Source organism: Erigeron canadensis, chromosome 3 (assembly GCF_010389155.1).
Source record: "Erigeron canadensis isolate Cc75 chromosome 3, C_canadensis_v1, whole genome shotgun sequence".
Lineage (NCBI taxonomy): Eukaryota > Viridiplantae > Streptophyta > Magnoliopsida > Asterales > Asteraceae > Erigeron > Erigeron canadensis.
Genome location: NC_057763.1, coordinates 25,944,833 through 25,961,972, shown reverse-complemented (window position 1 = coordinate 25,961,972; position 17,140 = coordinate 25,944,833).

Here is a 17,140-nt window from a genome sequence, read left to right as displayed (position 1 = left end):
TAGAGTTTGGGTTAATTAAGAACTCACAAATAACTCAATAATTATTCTAGACCGTACATTCTTTCTCTGTTTTTCTCTCTTCAATTAAATAATAAAATTCACTCAAATCATTCAATATGTTTTATCTCACAAACTGTAAATCGTTTATTGAAACAAAAAGCATGGGTAGTCTTAAAATTTCGTCTTCTTAAATTAGAGATCCAATTCGTTATACTTTTGACGACTTTTTAATTTTTATTTTTTTCCTCTTATACTTGTGTACCTACACATGTGTAGGATCATTGTTCTCACATGTAAATTAGTAAATGAACATATGTACACAACAATGAAGGTTAAGGACGGAGTCCGTCAATCCATGGCGGAGCCATGGTGGCCAAGGGCGGAGCCCGTCAGTCCATGGCAGAGCCATAGTGGCTAAGGGCGGAGCCCATTAGATAGATCACCCATCACCGGACCCCCCCCCATGACCTACACCCTCTATGAACTATCACAGTTTGACCTATCACCCTCAATGACCTATCACCCCTACCAGCTTTGGTTTATGAATATACTTAAGGGCGAAGCCCCCTCCGAATCATAGTTTTTGTTCAACCTACACATGTGTAAGTTATGTGTAAGTACCAAAAAGAAATCGAAAATTAAAAAGTCGTCAAGAGTATATCGAATTGGATCTCTAATGAAAGAGAACGAAATTTTAAGACTACCCAATACCCATGTTTTGTGTTTCGTTTAACGATTTACAGTTTGTGAGATAAAGTATTTTAAATGATTTGGGTGAATTTTATTATTTAGTTGAATAAGGAGAAAAATTTAAAGTATAGGAAGCAAAAAAAAAAAAATACTATTAAAATAATTATTGACATAATTAATTGTAGGAAGGAAAAAAAAATGGAAACGTAATAGATTTAAGTGGTTGGTTATTATCGAGTATAAAACAAATATTATTAAAATAAACAAATAAAATAAGATTTTGATCCTTAAATCATGTTAAATTTGATGCACGGAGATTCACGAAACACAAGTATATATATATTGATGTACGGTGATTTTCATAATGCACGGTAATTTTCAGTAAAAGTAAACTAATTCTTTTAATTATTTTAATAATTGTTTTATTTTAATTAGAATCTAACTTTGAAAATTATTTGTAGAACGTAAAAAGAAAAAATAAACGATCATTTTATGTAGACAATATGGAAAAGAAAAAAAAACAATAAACAAATTTTAGATAGCATCATAGTTGCTCAACCATCAAACATACCAATTATGAATGAACTAATACGCTATTTATGCAATGCGACGGGATTATAATGAAATGAACTAGTAGGTTACCCATATAATGCAACTGGCTCTTAATGGCGGCAGTAAGACGTGAGATATGAGTGACAATTGGTGATGGTGATGTTGGCGGCGTAAAAGTGGAGTCATATAAATATTTTAAAGAACGAAAGTATTGTAAATATTATAAAATATTAAAGAAAATGCAGTAATATATGTATCTAAAAATTGAGAATAAATGATGTAATATGTAAAAAGGTTATTTAAACATTCCAACATCTTAAATTTAAGACATGGAAAAAGAAACCTCAAAGCTATTGGATAAAAGAATTGTTAACTTGCTACATTTTATTATCTATATATTTTCATTTTTATAAAAAGTTTTCAACTAGTTTTTTATTTATTTTTATTTTTTTTTAGCTTTTATGTTGTGTTTTCCTTATTATATTTGTTACCAATGGTCAGACATAATGGAAGACACTGTTGCTACTGACATGTTGATAGAAGATACCACTTCAGGAACGATTCTTCTATCTATTTGCACAAAATTCAAACGTGGGAAACACCTTTTTTCAATCAATTGTAGCCCCATTACATATTTTCATAAATAATATATACATATTATATATAAAATGAAATATAAATATAAACAATTATGAGTCGACCGTACAACACACGAGGTTTAGTATTAGTATCTACCAATATACTAAAACAAGATTGAGGGCTATTTATTACGCGACACATGACGTGCTCTTTGAACGACACATATACCTTTAAAATTGTATAAGTTAGTTTTATTAAATTTTAATGGATAAGTTGATCCTTATCTAAATTGATAATTAATAATTATATACAATTGATCTAAATTTAACTTATTTAATCAGTCATATGTACTCATTGGTTTACAAAATAAGAAAAAATTCTTTAATATAGAGTAACCTTATAACTATCAAACTATAATATTATTATATCTGTTAATATATTTTACACCGTTTAAATTCTTTAATATATTAAGATCGACTTGCCATTAATTTTGTGGCATATTTCTACATACTTACGCATATAATTTAATCGTTAATTTGGATTTAACTTATGAGTTTAGTCCAACTCAATTCTTAAACTCCAATCTTCAAACATCTGGTATGTATGGTTATTGTTATTTCATTTATTCCTTATGCAATAATATCATCTTATGTTTTTTTTTAATTATTAACTAATAAGTTTGTACTATAGTGTATATGATGATGATGATTATTTTCATTTAATACTATCTAAAGATACGTTTTATGTAAATATGTACTTTTATGTATAGTTAGTTTATATGTTTGATGATTTATTGTGTGTCATTCTTATTACATGTGTAGCTTATTGTGTTTGATTTAAACTAATTATCATTTATATGCGTGTAATATCTTTGAGAAATTCAAGCTAAAAGAAAAACTTATATATCCAAGAAGTATAATATTTTTTTATTCTTCTATAGTTTTGTTTCCAATGCCATTTACTCATAAACTCATCACCTATAACATATATAAAATCATCCCCAAGATCGAACATATATATTGTCAATCCGTACATCGTACGAGTATTAGGACTAATTACATAATATATAAATACATTTAATCAACCCGTGCATCACGCACGGGTATTAGGACTAGTATAAGTTTATAACATGGAGGAGTGAATATAAGGTTGTCTCGTGTCTAAGCTTATATAAGGAACCCTTCATGTATCATTTTTTTAAACCATAAAATTATTGGTATGTGAAATATTTTATACCTAACCTTACGTATGACATATAATATAGGACTATAGGTATCCCGTATCCTTATCCTTTGACTTCAACTTTAACTTGATGGACTTTTCCTTGGGCTTGAAAAAAAAAAAGGAAAGAGACGTACATGGGCCGCTAATGGACTTTCTTTAGGGCTTTGACTTTCAATTTTGTCTCACGTTCGACTTTTCTAAATTTGACTAAAAAGGAAAAGAAACGTACATGGGCCGCTATAGTGTTTCAGAGTTCCGTTATAAGATTGGCAAGAAGTTTCAATCAAAGCTTATGTTTTCGGTTTCTTCATTATTGTTGGTTAAGCAGCTAATTGCCTTCTTAGCCTACCTAGACCGCTAATTATCTTACGATAACTCGTGAAACAAAATCTGTTACAACATTCATAAAAACTAACCGTCTACAGAAATGAGTCTTATATTTGTTGATTTTGTTTTATAGAAAATTAACTGCATAATCATCACCAAAAGTATTACCAAAAGGTTATGGGATCAAATATCATAATAGACAAAAGTATGAATTAATATCATAATATGTGCGGTGATAATATTCCCTTTCCTAACATTCATATTCATATTCAATCAAAAATATATATATATTAATCAAACATCAATTTAAACAAATTTATAAAACTACCAGTAAAAGATAACACCCTTACTTTGATTTTCCAATCTGTATATTATGGACTTGACTTATATTCGATAATCAAAATTATATAGCGTTTATTTCCTACGTGTTCGAGGTCTTTTCTTCTAAACAACGAAAAAACTCATAAAAAGATCAATGAAAGAAAAACTGTATTAGTTTATAATGAAAAGTAAAACTAGGAGGCTAAAATTAAATCTTTTTTTAAAAGAAAGGATACATTTTATTTTTTTTACACGTTCTACTATTTAGCCTATATATTCAATGCTTTCATTTTCCGTCTATTTCGCCTACGCAAGTGACTTCATGTAACTTAACGTTTGATTAAAAATTTTCTTTTTTGCAAGGGATATTACATTAAAATGTAAGCAACTTTATACAAATTGTCATAATATTTATCGAATTTTAATTATGTGCATGGTATATAATGAACTATCAAATCATGTGCATTGTATCTATTCACATATATATGGCAGCCACTTTTAAGTTTTTTATTAGTCATATGATGCACAAAATTTGAAAGTTCATTACATACAATACAGATGATCAAAGTTTGATACACAATATGACAATTCGTGTAAAGTTGTTTGCATTCTGAGATACTAATCACTTCAAAGCTTTTGATTGGTCGAATACATACAATGCACAGGATTTGAATGTTCATTACTTACAAGGCACATGATTAAAGTTCGCTACACACTATGACAATTCATGTAAAGTTGTTTACATTTTGAAGTACTAATCCTTTTTTTAAATATATGATCCAACCAAAGTACCAAAATAAAAAGTTTTACATTTTTTAATAGGGATTAGTATCTCAGAATGTAAACAATTTTACATGAATTGTCATGGCGTGTATCAAATTTCAATCTCGTGCATTGTGTGTAATAAACTTTCAAATCATGTGCATTGTATGTATTCGACCAATCAAAAACTTACAAGTGACAACTTATATGGTTGCCACATATACCCAGATACATACAATGCAAAGGATTTAAAAGTTTATTACAAACAATGGACAAGATTAAAGTTCGATACACATTATAACAATTCATGTAAAATTCTTTACATTCTAAAATACTAAAATCCCTTTTTAATAAAGTACATATTATTCAAATACTATTTTTAAGTTATGAAACTAACAAAACTCGAATCCAAATATATTATTTCAAAGTCAAAAACCTTACAAATATAACACCAACTTTATTGACAACTTCGAAGTTTTCTTTACATTCACAATCTAACATAAACCAATCCTTTATTAGACTAATATATGTACCATATTAAAAATACAGAAAATGTAAAAGTGGTATTATCTCACAGTCGAATTAAGTGAAAACTCTCGCATAATATAATAATTTTTTAATCCAATAAAAACAAAAATTAAAAAATCATATATTTATGTGATATATATATAGGTTTTTGACCCGCGCGAGGCGCGAACTGTATAAAAAACTATATAATACATTTTATATATGAAGAAACGATAGCGAACATATTTCATTAGAATTACGTGATGTGAACTATATAAATAGTTTAGTAACATATAAACATATGGTTGAACAGAAATAAATTAAGCTATTAAGCTATACTTTAAATTATCATTAAGAATTTAGTAATATGTTTTTCTTCTAGTAATTCTAGTAATTTGCCTTTTGTTGCCACTAAATGATCTACATCTAGAACATGTATCATGTAGTCGTCTTGTTACAACAGAACTCAAAGACATACAATATGATCCTTAATGTAGAGTGACAATTCCACTACATTTCTCTCCAAAGTTAAAAGTCACATGAAAAATTACAATTGGCTGGATATATAATTCAAAGAGGATAATTTGACTATGCCTTATGTGTTGAATTTTCTTCTTAACATCCAAAAAGTAAAACAGTTATATTCATTTGAAGGTGTTGCTGCGATTTTTAGAAATGGATTATCAACGCCATGGTGGTTTTAATTTTTGTTTAATCTAATTGACTAATCCAGAAGAGGTAGAATGTGCCGTTCCAAAAGAGAAAGAAAAAGAATATTAGGATGTAGAATTTGGTTTAAGGGTGGGGTAGGTCTCGGACTCTGGGTGATTTACAATTACTTGAATTTATATGACTCAATTTTTTTTGGGTTTTGCTAAACGAAACCCTAAGGGTTTTTGTTAAAGTGTATTAATTAGTTGTACGTTTACCATAAAACCCATCTTATTTGTACTTACCGGCTATTGGCAAAGAAGAAGGTATATACCAAGGTAGTTTTTATACTTAAAAGAGGATATTGTTTATTAAAACAAAAAGTTTAAATTTGGAACATATATTCAAGGTGTAGTTAATATAATGTTAAGATTTATGAGTTTCGATGTTATCTTTTAACTAATTAAATCTATTTTTTACACTTAATTTGTTTTATTTATTTGTTTTACTTTTTTTATATTCATATAGTTTTGAAAACTTCCATATAATCATCATAAGAAAAAAAGGAAAAGAACTTTATGTAATGTTGAATAAAAAAGATAATGAAATATCATTAGGTATAGACGTGATTTTTTAGTTAAAGAGAAGATATCATTTTATTAAATGAGAAGATCTTAGATTTCTACAATATATTTATTTATTTATTAATTAATTAATATATATATATATATATAAGTTCATTTTTTTTCTAAATATATAGTTTATTTTTGAAAAAAATATGGAGTTGACACATAGGATAAATTACTATGTGACATTTTTTCAATATAGTTTTAGATTGCAAGAGGGCTTTAAAAAGCTTGGTTAACTACTTTTTTATAAGAGTTATAGATATATATATATATATATAAACTTTCCTTATTATGATAACCACTTTTTTTTGTAAGAACCATGAGAACTCTCAAATTATGTATCAGATCACATATATTTTTTTTTCATTCACATGTGAAATGATATAAAAAAGTATGTTGTAGAAGAAACTTTTCTTAAAAACTTTCAAAACAGTCTTTTGTGAACTTTATGTTCATTTTTTCTTTCACATGTAAATAAATGGGTATATATAAGGTTTTGAAAAAAAACATTCTTCTGCAACATATATTTTTATAATGTTCACATGTGAATGGACAAAAAAAAATGTGATCAAATACATAATTTAAGGGTTCTCAAAATTCTTTAAAAAATAATGAGTTCTCAAAATAAGGGTCATATATATATATATATATATATATATATATATATATATATATATATATATATATATATATAGGGTGGCTCTCCAGTGAGAACAAGTTTATAAGAAGAACAGTTTTTAATCTGTTCTGATTAGATGGCCACCCTATATATATATATATATACATATATAGGAAAGTGAAGGTGGTGCTGTTAGGCACTTAAGTTGGGTGAAATTTATCTCACATGCTAATTTTTTAATATGGGAAAAATCATGGGGGGCCATTATTTATGCATTATATATTTATATATTAAAAAATTAACATGTAAGGGGGAATTCACCCAAGTTAGGTGGTGTTGTCTCACACCTTCACTTTTCCCATATATATATATGTTTTGAGTCCCAACGTTAATTGTAAATTTAATTATAACAAAATCTAATGTATAAACACTTAGAAATCTTTTGGTTCTTGTAATCTGATATGGGTTAGACTAAGCTGACACAGCTTGCGATCTGTAACTGACCCAGATTACGCTTCATTCTTTGTAATTGTTTATTTTATAGAAGCAAGTGTTGTTCAAGCTGCATCAAATGGTTACAGCATTCAGTCCAAGTCTAAGATGAGGATTGAAGATAGAAGACCAAGTTGTTAGTGGAAGACAAGTTGGGATTAACAGTCAACTTGGAAACACTTAAACAGATTCGCTCTTGACAAACGAGCAATCTGTGTCTGATAATCAAGTAAAGATAACAACCTAGATTTGTTGATAAGGTCAAATGACGTGACTGGGAAGGTTTTTAGAATCTAGGTTGGTGACAGAAATACATATGCGTGTCCATACTCTCATTGGAGGATCATAATGACGTGCTGCAGGTTTTGGGGACCACAAGTACTATGAAGGCACGATCCAATATCCTTTTGATCGTCCAACAAAAGAAGAATACGTGGCTTAATTGGATACCAAGAGAAAAATGGTTTTCGCCTATAAAAGTCACATTCCTTGTATGCATATGCGTGACATTCCTTTGAATCATTCTCCACACAAGTTCTCTTTGCTCTTACACACAGCTTAGTTTGTGAGAAGTCAGTTTGGGCTGCTTCTCTTGAGCTAGAACTTATTGATTATTGTTTGTCATTTCAAGGGTTGTTTAGATATTTGTGAGTTATCTTGTTTCCGCAACAACCCTGTAATTCTTTGTATAGATTATATCTTAAGAAATGATTACATTTGAAAACCACAATCTGTGTTCAAGAATTACTGCTTTTTACTGTTTTATTGTTTCTTATTATTTACATTGCTAATATTTCAATCTGAGTCTTTGAAACGTATTTTAAAAGTTGGTTAAGAATTAAGGAAAAGTTGTATTCACCCCCTCTACAACTGTTCTGCACTTCTGTGTCCATTATACTCTTGTATATTGTGACACCCCGAGACATAATAATATATATATATATATATATATATATATATAAGGTGTAGAGAACACTTAAAAGTCCATAAAACTAACATAGTGCATAACTAATTATCATTATTTAAGTATTTAATAACACATTGATCCGTCAAAATCGAAAAAATCACGTTTTTTGTTGGATGCATCATTTTGATGAATATGCATCCAAAATGGATGCACAAAACAAAAAACATGATTTTTTCGATTTTGACGAATCAATGTGTTGTTAAACACTTAAATAATGATAATTAGTTATGCACTATGTTAGTTTTATGGACTCTTATGCATCAAAATGATGTTTTTAAGTTTTCTCACCGTTCTTATTTTAAAAGTGTTCTCACCGGAGTGTTACCAGTGGCGGAGCTATGTGATGGCCACGGATGGTCATGACAACCCCACAATATCTATAAAACTCTATAATTCTAATACTATTTTTATGTATTTATTGAGTTTAAAGGTAATTGGTAACCCCAGACTGGTAGAGTTTAATTTTATAGCATAATTATTATGTTTATTAGTATCAGAAAAACTATTCGGCAACCCCGGAATGAAAATCCTGGCTCCGCCACTGAGTGTTACCATATATATATATATATATATTGAAGGGATAATGGCATGTGAGTGTAACCAACTATGACCAAAAGGTTATGTAATGTAACCAACTACTCGACTAGCTATGTAGTGTAACCAACTTTGTTTTTTGGGTTATGCAATGTAAGCAACCGGATACAAAACAAGTTGTCGGTTACCACCTTTATTTTTATGGGATAATGGCACCGGAGTGTAACCAACTATGACAAAAAAGTTATGTAATGTAACCAACTACTCGACTAGCTATATAGTGTAACCACCTTTGTTTGTTGGGTTATGTAATGTAAGCAACCGGATGAAAAACAAGTTGTTGGTTACCACTTTCATTTTTATTCTTTTTTAATTAAAAAAGGGGTCACGTGTCACATATATTAAGAATATATCTTTACTAATTATTTATATATAAACAATTATATTTATATGTATATATATACACCTCTTTTCTCTATAAAATACACCACATTGATCATGGTGGCGATGGTTTTGATTATGAAGATTCCAGCAACAACCGACCTCTCTTTTCTACGAATTGGCGTGGTGAAACCATTTGTCTACGACGGCTAAGGAGAAATTTATATAGATATAGATATATAGTGATAGATAGAAGAAAATATATTGATTAATGATGATATGATAAATCGGGTGGGTTAATATATTTGGGTTTAAATTCTCATTGGGTTGTGTTCCATAGTCCGTGTGATGAAATTAAGAAGATAAACGAAACAAAAGAAATGAATAATTCTATAACTTTATTTTTGTTAGTGGAATTACAAAGTTGGTTACACTACATAGCCAGTCGAGTAATTGGTTACATAACATAACATTTTGCTCATAGTTAGTTACACTACATAACCTTTTACTCATAGTTGGTTACACTCCGATGCCATTATCTCTAAGTTTATTTTTGGCTTAACCGGATGGAAACTTGAAGTAGCCGGTAGCTTACATGACATAACCCAAAAAACAAAGGTGGTTACACTACATAGCTTGTCGAGTAGTTGGTTACATTACATAACCTTTTGGTCATAGTTGGTTACACTCCGGTGCCATTATCCCAATATTGAAAAGTTATTTTGAGAACCCCTTTTTTTGCGAGAACATTTCAAATCAAGCCCAGCCGATGATTATTCTTTACATGAAAATTGTTTTTTGATTGTTTTCTAAATAACTTATGTGTGATTTTGAAGTTTATAATTGTGTGGAGGCATGGATTATCATCCGTTATACAATTATGTGGAGATTTGGATTCTTGATCACATGTGCACGAATATTGCTATGATTACATGTGATCATAGCAATATTCGTGCAATATGTGATCAAGAATTCAAATCTCTACATAATTGTATAACGAATGATAATTCATGCTCCACACAATTATAAACTTCAAAATTAAACATAAGTTATTCAGAAAACAATCAAAAAACAATTTTCATGTAAAGAATAATCATCGGTTGGGCTTGATTTGAAAAGTTCTCAAAGGTTATCGCAAAAAAAAGGGTTCTCAAAATAACTTTACCCTATATATATATATATATATATATATATATATATATATATATTTGTTCAAGTAAAAACCGTTTAAATAAAAAAAATCATTATTTTAAAATTTTAATTAGAAATCGTTGTACATCATATTTTGATAATAGTAAATCATAAAATTTATCAATGTTAATTGGTTCTATCTCTGATACGCGCGTTAGTCTATATATCTGTTTTGTACACTTGTGCCATGTGAATCTTCGTGCTATCAAGTTATTTACTTATGATAGGTGATATTTCGTACATCAGTTTTCAGGCCCGTCCCGTCGATTTTTAGATGCCCTGCCCAATAATATATATTGGGCCCTCTAACCATAAAAAAATTCATCATATAATAAAAAAATAGTGTGTTATGATACACGGTTTTTGCAATTAGATTATCATTGGAGAAATAAATGTAACAACCGTGGTTCCTGACCTTTTGACCATATGTACAAATTAACTAACTATCGAGTTGGTCAATATAGTTTAAGTGCAATTTGAAGTTCATTAAGTGCAATGTGTACATATAGATCAATTTGTCGTGCAATTTGGGACGTATGTGTTAGTTGAGATCATTAAGTTAAGTTATGTCGTGGGTTCGTTTTGGAATTTGAAGGATTAACGATTAGCTATTCGTCGAATTTGGCGGAGCGGGAGCCTACCCTTTTTGGAACCTAGGCCGGCCTCCCCCTTTCCAATTTCTCCTCCACCCATTTCATTTCTTATCTTTTCTTTTTCTCTTTTCTCTCCCAAGGAACACACACAAGTTTATATATCTCTCTCCCTCTAGATTTCTATCTCATAATGGAAGATTAAACAAGATTTTGTTGGGGGTTTTCATCATCAACCTCATCTTAACAGCATATCAAAATTTGGGCTTCAAAGTGCAAGATTTCTAACCTTTTCGGGTCAAATTCAGGCGTGGAACTAGGAGAAGATTTGGGTAAGCTAAACTCATCTACATTCATCATTTTATGTTTATTAACTTGTTTCTAGTTGATTCCAAGTAAATTCGGGTCACAAATTGGGTCAAAATGCGAATTAGGGTTTTGGTGGTTCATTTTAGGTTAAAAATGATTTTGACATGAAATTGATGTTATGAATCGAAACTAAGATACGGGTTATGTTTGTTTATGTCAAATGATGTTGGTTTGTGCTTCAAAACATGTCTTGAACCTTCCTAGATCGATCATTGGGTCAAAAATGGGGTTTTGGGGTGTTTTGGCTCGAAATCTGCTGCTGTTTGGGTGCAGATGGGGCTGACTGCGGCGCAGTGGGAAGGGTTAGACCCCACTGTGGCGCAGTGAGATGTTGCGGAAGTGAGATTCCTACGGCAACTTCAAACGCTTCTAACTTTTGATCCGTAAGTCCAATCGAGTCATATGACCTATCGTTGGAATCGTGAGAGAGTCTAATTTCTCATGGTATAGCCCTTTTGGTCTGAATCCTTGTCCATTTTTAAAATGTTGGGTCAAAGTGTTCTAGTTCATGCTCAGGAGGGTCATTTAGGCGTTTGCGGGATTTTAGCGTGACTCAAACTTACTTAACCAACTTGTGTAGGGTTATAGGGTTGACTTTGATGATACTATGATATACATTGATAGGTTGTGGGCACGTGGCGGTCGTTGGACTTTTATAGCTCGACATTAACTTGTCGTTTTGCTTGGGAATCAAGGTGAGTTCGTAGTTCCCTACTCGTTTGAGATTCGGGCTGAAAAGTGTACAACCTTTGTGTGTTAACTTGTTTGTTTGTGCAATTATGTGTTTGCCTTGATTGATGACATAGTTCAATTGTGCATACGTTTGATTTCCTTGATGATGACATGACTTGATTGTGCATATGTTTGAGTGTCTTGAGTGATGACATTGTTTGATTGATGGATTTGTTGACGTGTAAATGCGTGGTTGTTATATGATTATTGTATGTGCATGTTTGGTTGATTATTAGGTTAGTTGTGTATATATGGAAGATGGTAATACCTTCGAAAGGTTGGAGATGTGGTAGGAAGGCTGCGGGTGACCCTATATATAAGCATCAAAGGCCTTTCAAAAGTAGTATTGTATGAAGTATATACACATGGTGTTTGTTTCTGGGTGGACATTGATGGTCATGATGCAATTAAGTACAATGAAGTACATTATGTGCAAGTGAGTACAATGAAGTACATTACGTGCAATTGAGTACAATGAAGTACATTACGTGCAAGTGAGTACAATGAGGTACATTACGTGCAATTGAGTACAATGAGGTACATTACGTGCAATTGAGTACAATGAGGTATATTACGTGCAATTGAGTACAATGAGGTACATTACGTGCAATTGAGTACAATGAGGTACATTACGTGCAATTGAGTACAATGAGGTACATTACGTGCAATTGAGTACAATGAGGTACATTACGTGCAATTGAGTACAATGAGGTACATTACGTGCAATTGAGTGCAATTGAGGGACATTGATAATGTTGGGCATTATAGAACTTGATAGATACTTATTGATATCATTATTACTTGTTCTTGTTTATTATGCGTATTCTAAATAGCTTGCGTAGTTCATTATGTGAGTACATATGTGAGGGTCATTGATGGACATTGATTGATTATGTATTGTTTGAGTATGATTGATTTATTTATAATTAGGATAGTTGTATATACATGGGAGACGGTGATACATTTAATGAGTTGCAGATATGGTGGGAATGCTGCGGGTGACCCTGTATACAAACATCTAAGATTCCTTAAATGTAAAGTCGTATGAAATGTATGTGCATTGTGCATGGTCGAGTTGATGGACATGATGACATTAGATGGGTACTAAACAGAGACTTATGTACTTGATGACATTAAACAAGTACTTATGTACTTGATGACAATATCGATGACAATAGAGGGACAATGTGTGCATGTGCAATAAACGGGTGCTATACGTAATTGATGACAATTGGATGACATGAGAACAATTGAGGGACATTGATGAACATGTTTAAAATTTTAGAACTTGATAGATATTTGCTGATGTCGACATTCTGTGTTCTTGTGCATTATGTGTGTTCTAGCTATGGTATAATTGTGAAATGGATACATGTGGGTCTAGGTTGCGCTACGAGCCAACCTAAATTAAGTACTTGTGCCTTTTAAGGACTTACTGTAAGTGTGTTCCATGCTCATTATCTTTGTTCATATTGTGAATGGCTTTGGCATTAGATCCTTGTCATTTGCTCCTACGAACTCACCAACCTAGTGTTGACTTTGTTTAGTACATTTTTCAAGTATTCAAGAGAATCCAAGATGTGTCGGTTGATTGATGTCGTGCTAGAGTTTGGGCTTGGACTTACATGGATCCAGGATTAATTTGCCCGTATTTTCTTTGCATTGTGTATTATGTACTTGTTGTTGATGTTGGATTCACCGAATCCCCTTTATGTCATATAGTTCATGTTCTACGATAATCTCATGCTTATGCTATAACTTTTAGGTACATTTCGAGCCTAGCTCGGGGTGTTACAATAAATTTATGTGATTAAGCATGTTCAAATATTATTTACTAAAAAAAAATAAAATCAGTCATATAATATAAAAAATTACGTATAGTGCGAGTATTAAGACATATATAGACGTATCAAAAATAAGCTTAACGAAGTTCTTAAACTTAAAAAGTAAAATATAGCAATATTTATGCTTTAAATAAAACCTATTTATCTAATTTTAAATGTATGTAAGTATTCCGTATATAATGTTACTAGATTAAATCCGTACGTTGTGCGGGACTAACTGAAAACATAAATAAAAAATACAATAAGTGATAATTACATTATTATTCATCATGTAAGATAATATAACAAATTGTTATGACTAATGCAAACAATAAATTATCGTTTATGAATATAAGATATATGTCAAATATGTTAAACCACCAGGTATGTTCATCGATTTCTATCAAAATTTTGAATTTAATTAGTATTTGACAACTTAGATGGATCGAGGAAAACTAACGAATTACTTTCGCGATCAAAACATTGACTAATTTGGATAAATCATTATTTGAATATTAATATAACTTTATAATAATCTATTTAATAATTAAAACAGTAGTTACCGGGCCTATAAGAGCATCTCAAATCTATTCTCGAGCTTAGCCAAACTTCTAATCCTTCCAATCCAACTAACATATATTTGAACTTATATAGAAAAAGTTAAATACAAATATTAAGAGATATCCATCATATATGGTCGATCATTCAGAGATAGCCCACACATGTTATCATGTTTAGCCGACTTGTATCATGTTTTTTTTTTCCTTTTTTTTTTTATTATTATTGATTAAGGATGATTAGGATAAATAATAATTTTTAAAGAAATGCTTAAAATAAGAAAATTAATGTAAGTATGACACATAATAAAAAATCCTATATGCCATTCTTTCATAATTTTCAACTAATTAAAAAATTATCCTTTTTAGTTATATAGAGATATAATAATAATAATAAAGTAAATAAATAAATTAATCTATCTACCAATATACTAAAACAGGATTGTATATTTTTTTAATTGACATTTGGCGCATTCCTTGCACGACATGTGTCACTTTTGGAGTAATTAACAAAAATTCATAATTCATAATTACCTAATTGTACAAATACTAATTTTTTCTTTAGATTGACACTTGGCGCATTCCTTGCACGACATGTGTCATTTTTGGAGTAATTAAAAAAAAAATTCATAATTCATAATTACCAAATTGTAATCAAATACTAATCTTTCTTTAGATTTAATATTAAAAAGATTTTTTTATCGACACTTGGCGCATTCCTTGCATGACATGTGTCACTTTGGTGTAACAAAAAAAAAATTCTTAATTCATAATTACCTAACTGTAATCAAATACTAATCTTTAGTATAATCTGATTACTTAATTGTAGCCTTTTTTTAATCGACACGTGGCGCTATATTAAAACGACAAGTGTCTTTTTAGTCATGATAATCATTAAAAAAAATCTATTTAATAAATTCCTTATATTAGTTACATTTATATTTGTATTTGATTAGGATATTTGTAAGTTAATAATAAATTTAATTTTTAAATTAAATATGCCCATATTAATGATTAAAAAAAATCGGTGATTGATGTTCAAAGTAATACATTTATATTCATATCTGAGTTGGATATTATAAGTTAATAAATTTAATTTTGTAAACTAGGATATCCATTTTTTTTTATAAAATCTATAAGTTTCCTAAAACTCCTAGGACTTATATAAATCCAATGCCTACATCTATATATCTATTATTATGTATCATTTAACTCCCATCACTTATATTTGTTCATCTCTTTGGGAGTATATTATTGGTAAGCTTATAATGTTTTTTTTTTTAATTATTATTTATACTCATATCTTATAACTTTTCATATCTTATTAAGCATAATAACTTTTCTTGATTTTTTTATGATCATCTAATTTGTTCTTATAGTTTTAGGTAATAAAAATTATCTATATTATTTGAATGGTTTTTAAGTTATATGTTTAATCTGGCTACAAGCTTATGATAGATTTATTAGATTCAGATTAATTGATTTTGTTTTCTTCCTACATTTTCCTGATTACGTATTGTTATTTTTCCTACCATTGGTTAGACATAGGGGCTATTACCTTGACAATATCCTTCCTGGGGTCATGTGTGTACCAATTCGATACATAAGATCAAACGGTTCCCATCAATCTACCGTATTTTTAAGAAAATGTAGTATAAATATAAATAATCATGAGTCGACCGTGCAACACGCACGGGTATTAGTACTAGTATATATATAAATAAGAAAGATTTAGTCACTTCAAAAGTGGTAGCAATGTAGGGCTACTTCAAAAGTGGTAGTAATGTAGGGCTACTAAACGTGTAGCACATTCTTTATAATATATGGGATATAAAATAATTTGGGCCAATATGTTTGGAGGGTTAAAACAAAAATGCGTGCCCACAAAAAATTGGTAGCTTGCTCTAGTGCTAAGTGCGCTGCTTGCGCCGGCTCATCATCGGGCCTTTCAGTTTTATTAATCTAATGTTCAAGATCTTAAGTTCTAATTCAAATTAAAATAAGTATTAACGTAAAACAATATAAAAATCTTGTTCTCTTCACTGAAAATCATTATTCATAAGGGATAAGTATCTTGTAATGTAACAAACTTTGAATGAATATCTATAGTATGAAATAACTAAAGTTGTGTGTATTGTATGTAAACAACTCGAAAATAATGTTTATTGTATGTAAGAAAATGTATTCAACCAATTAAAATCAAACAAGTGGCACCTCTATATGGTTGCCACATATGTTTTCTTACATACAATAAAAAAAATTTAAAGTTGTTTACATACAATACACAAAACTTTAGTTATTTCCTACTATAGACATTCGTCCAAAGTTTTTTACATTCCAGGATACTTATCCCTATTCATAATGAAATCTCCGTGTATCAATGTGTATATTAGTGCTTTGTGAATATTCGTACATTATTTTTATTATGATCCAATGATTAACATCTTATCATTCTATTTTAATTTAATACCCATCCCCCAAACTTTTATCCTCTTATGATTTAAATTCATACATTTTTTTTTTCATAAACGTTTCTATAATCTGTACCTACATTTGAAAATAAAATAGTCTTCTTTATTTATGGAAACGTTAAAAGTTACTCTATGCAATATGACTAACTTACCCCTATTCTCTTTATAAAAT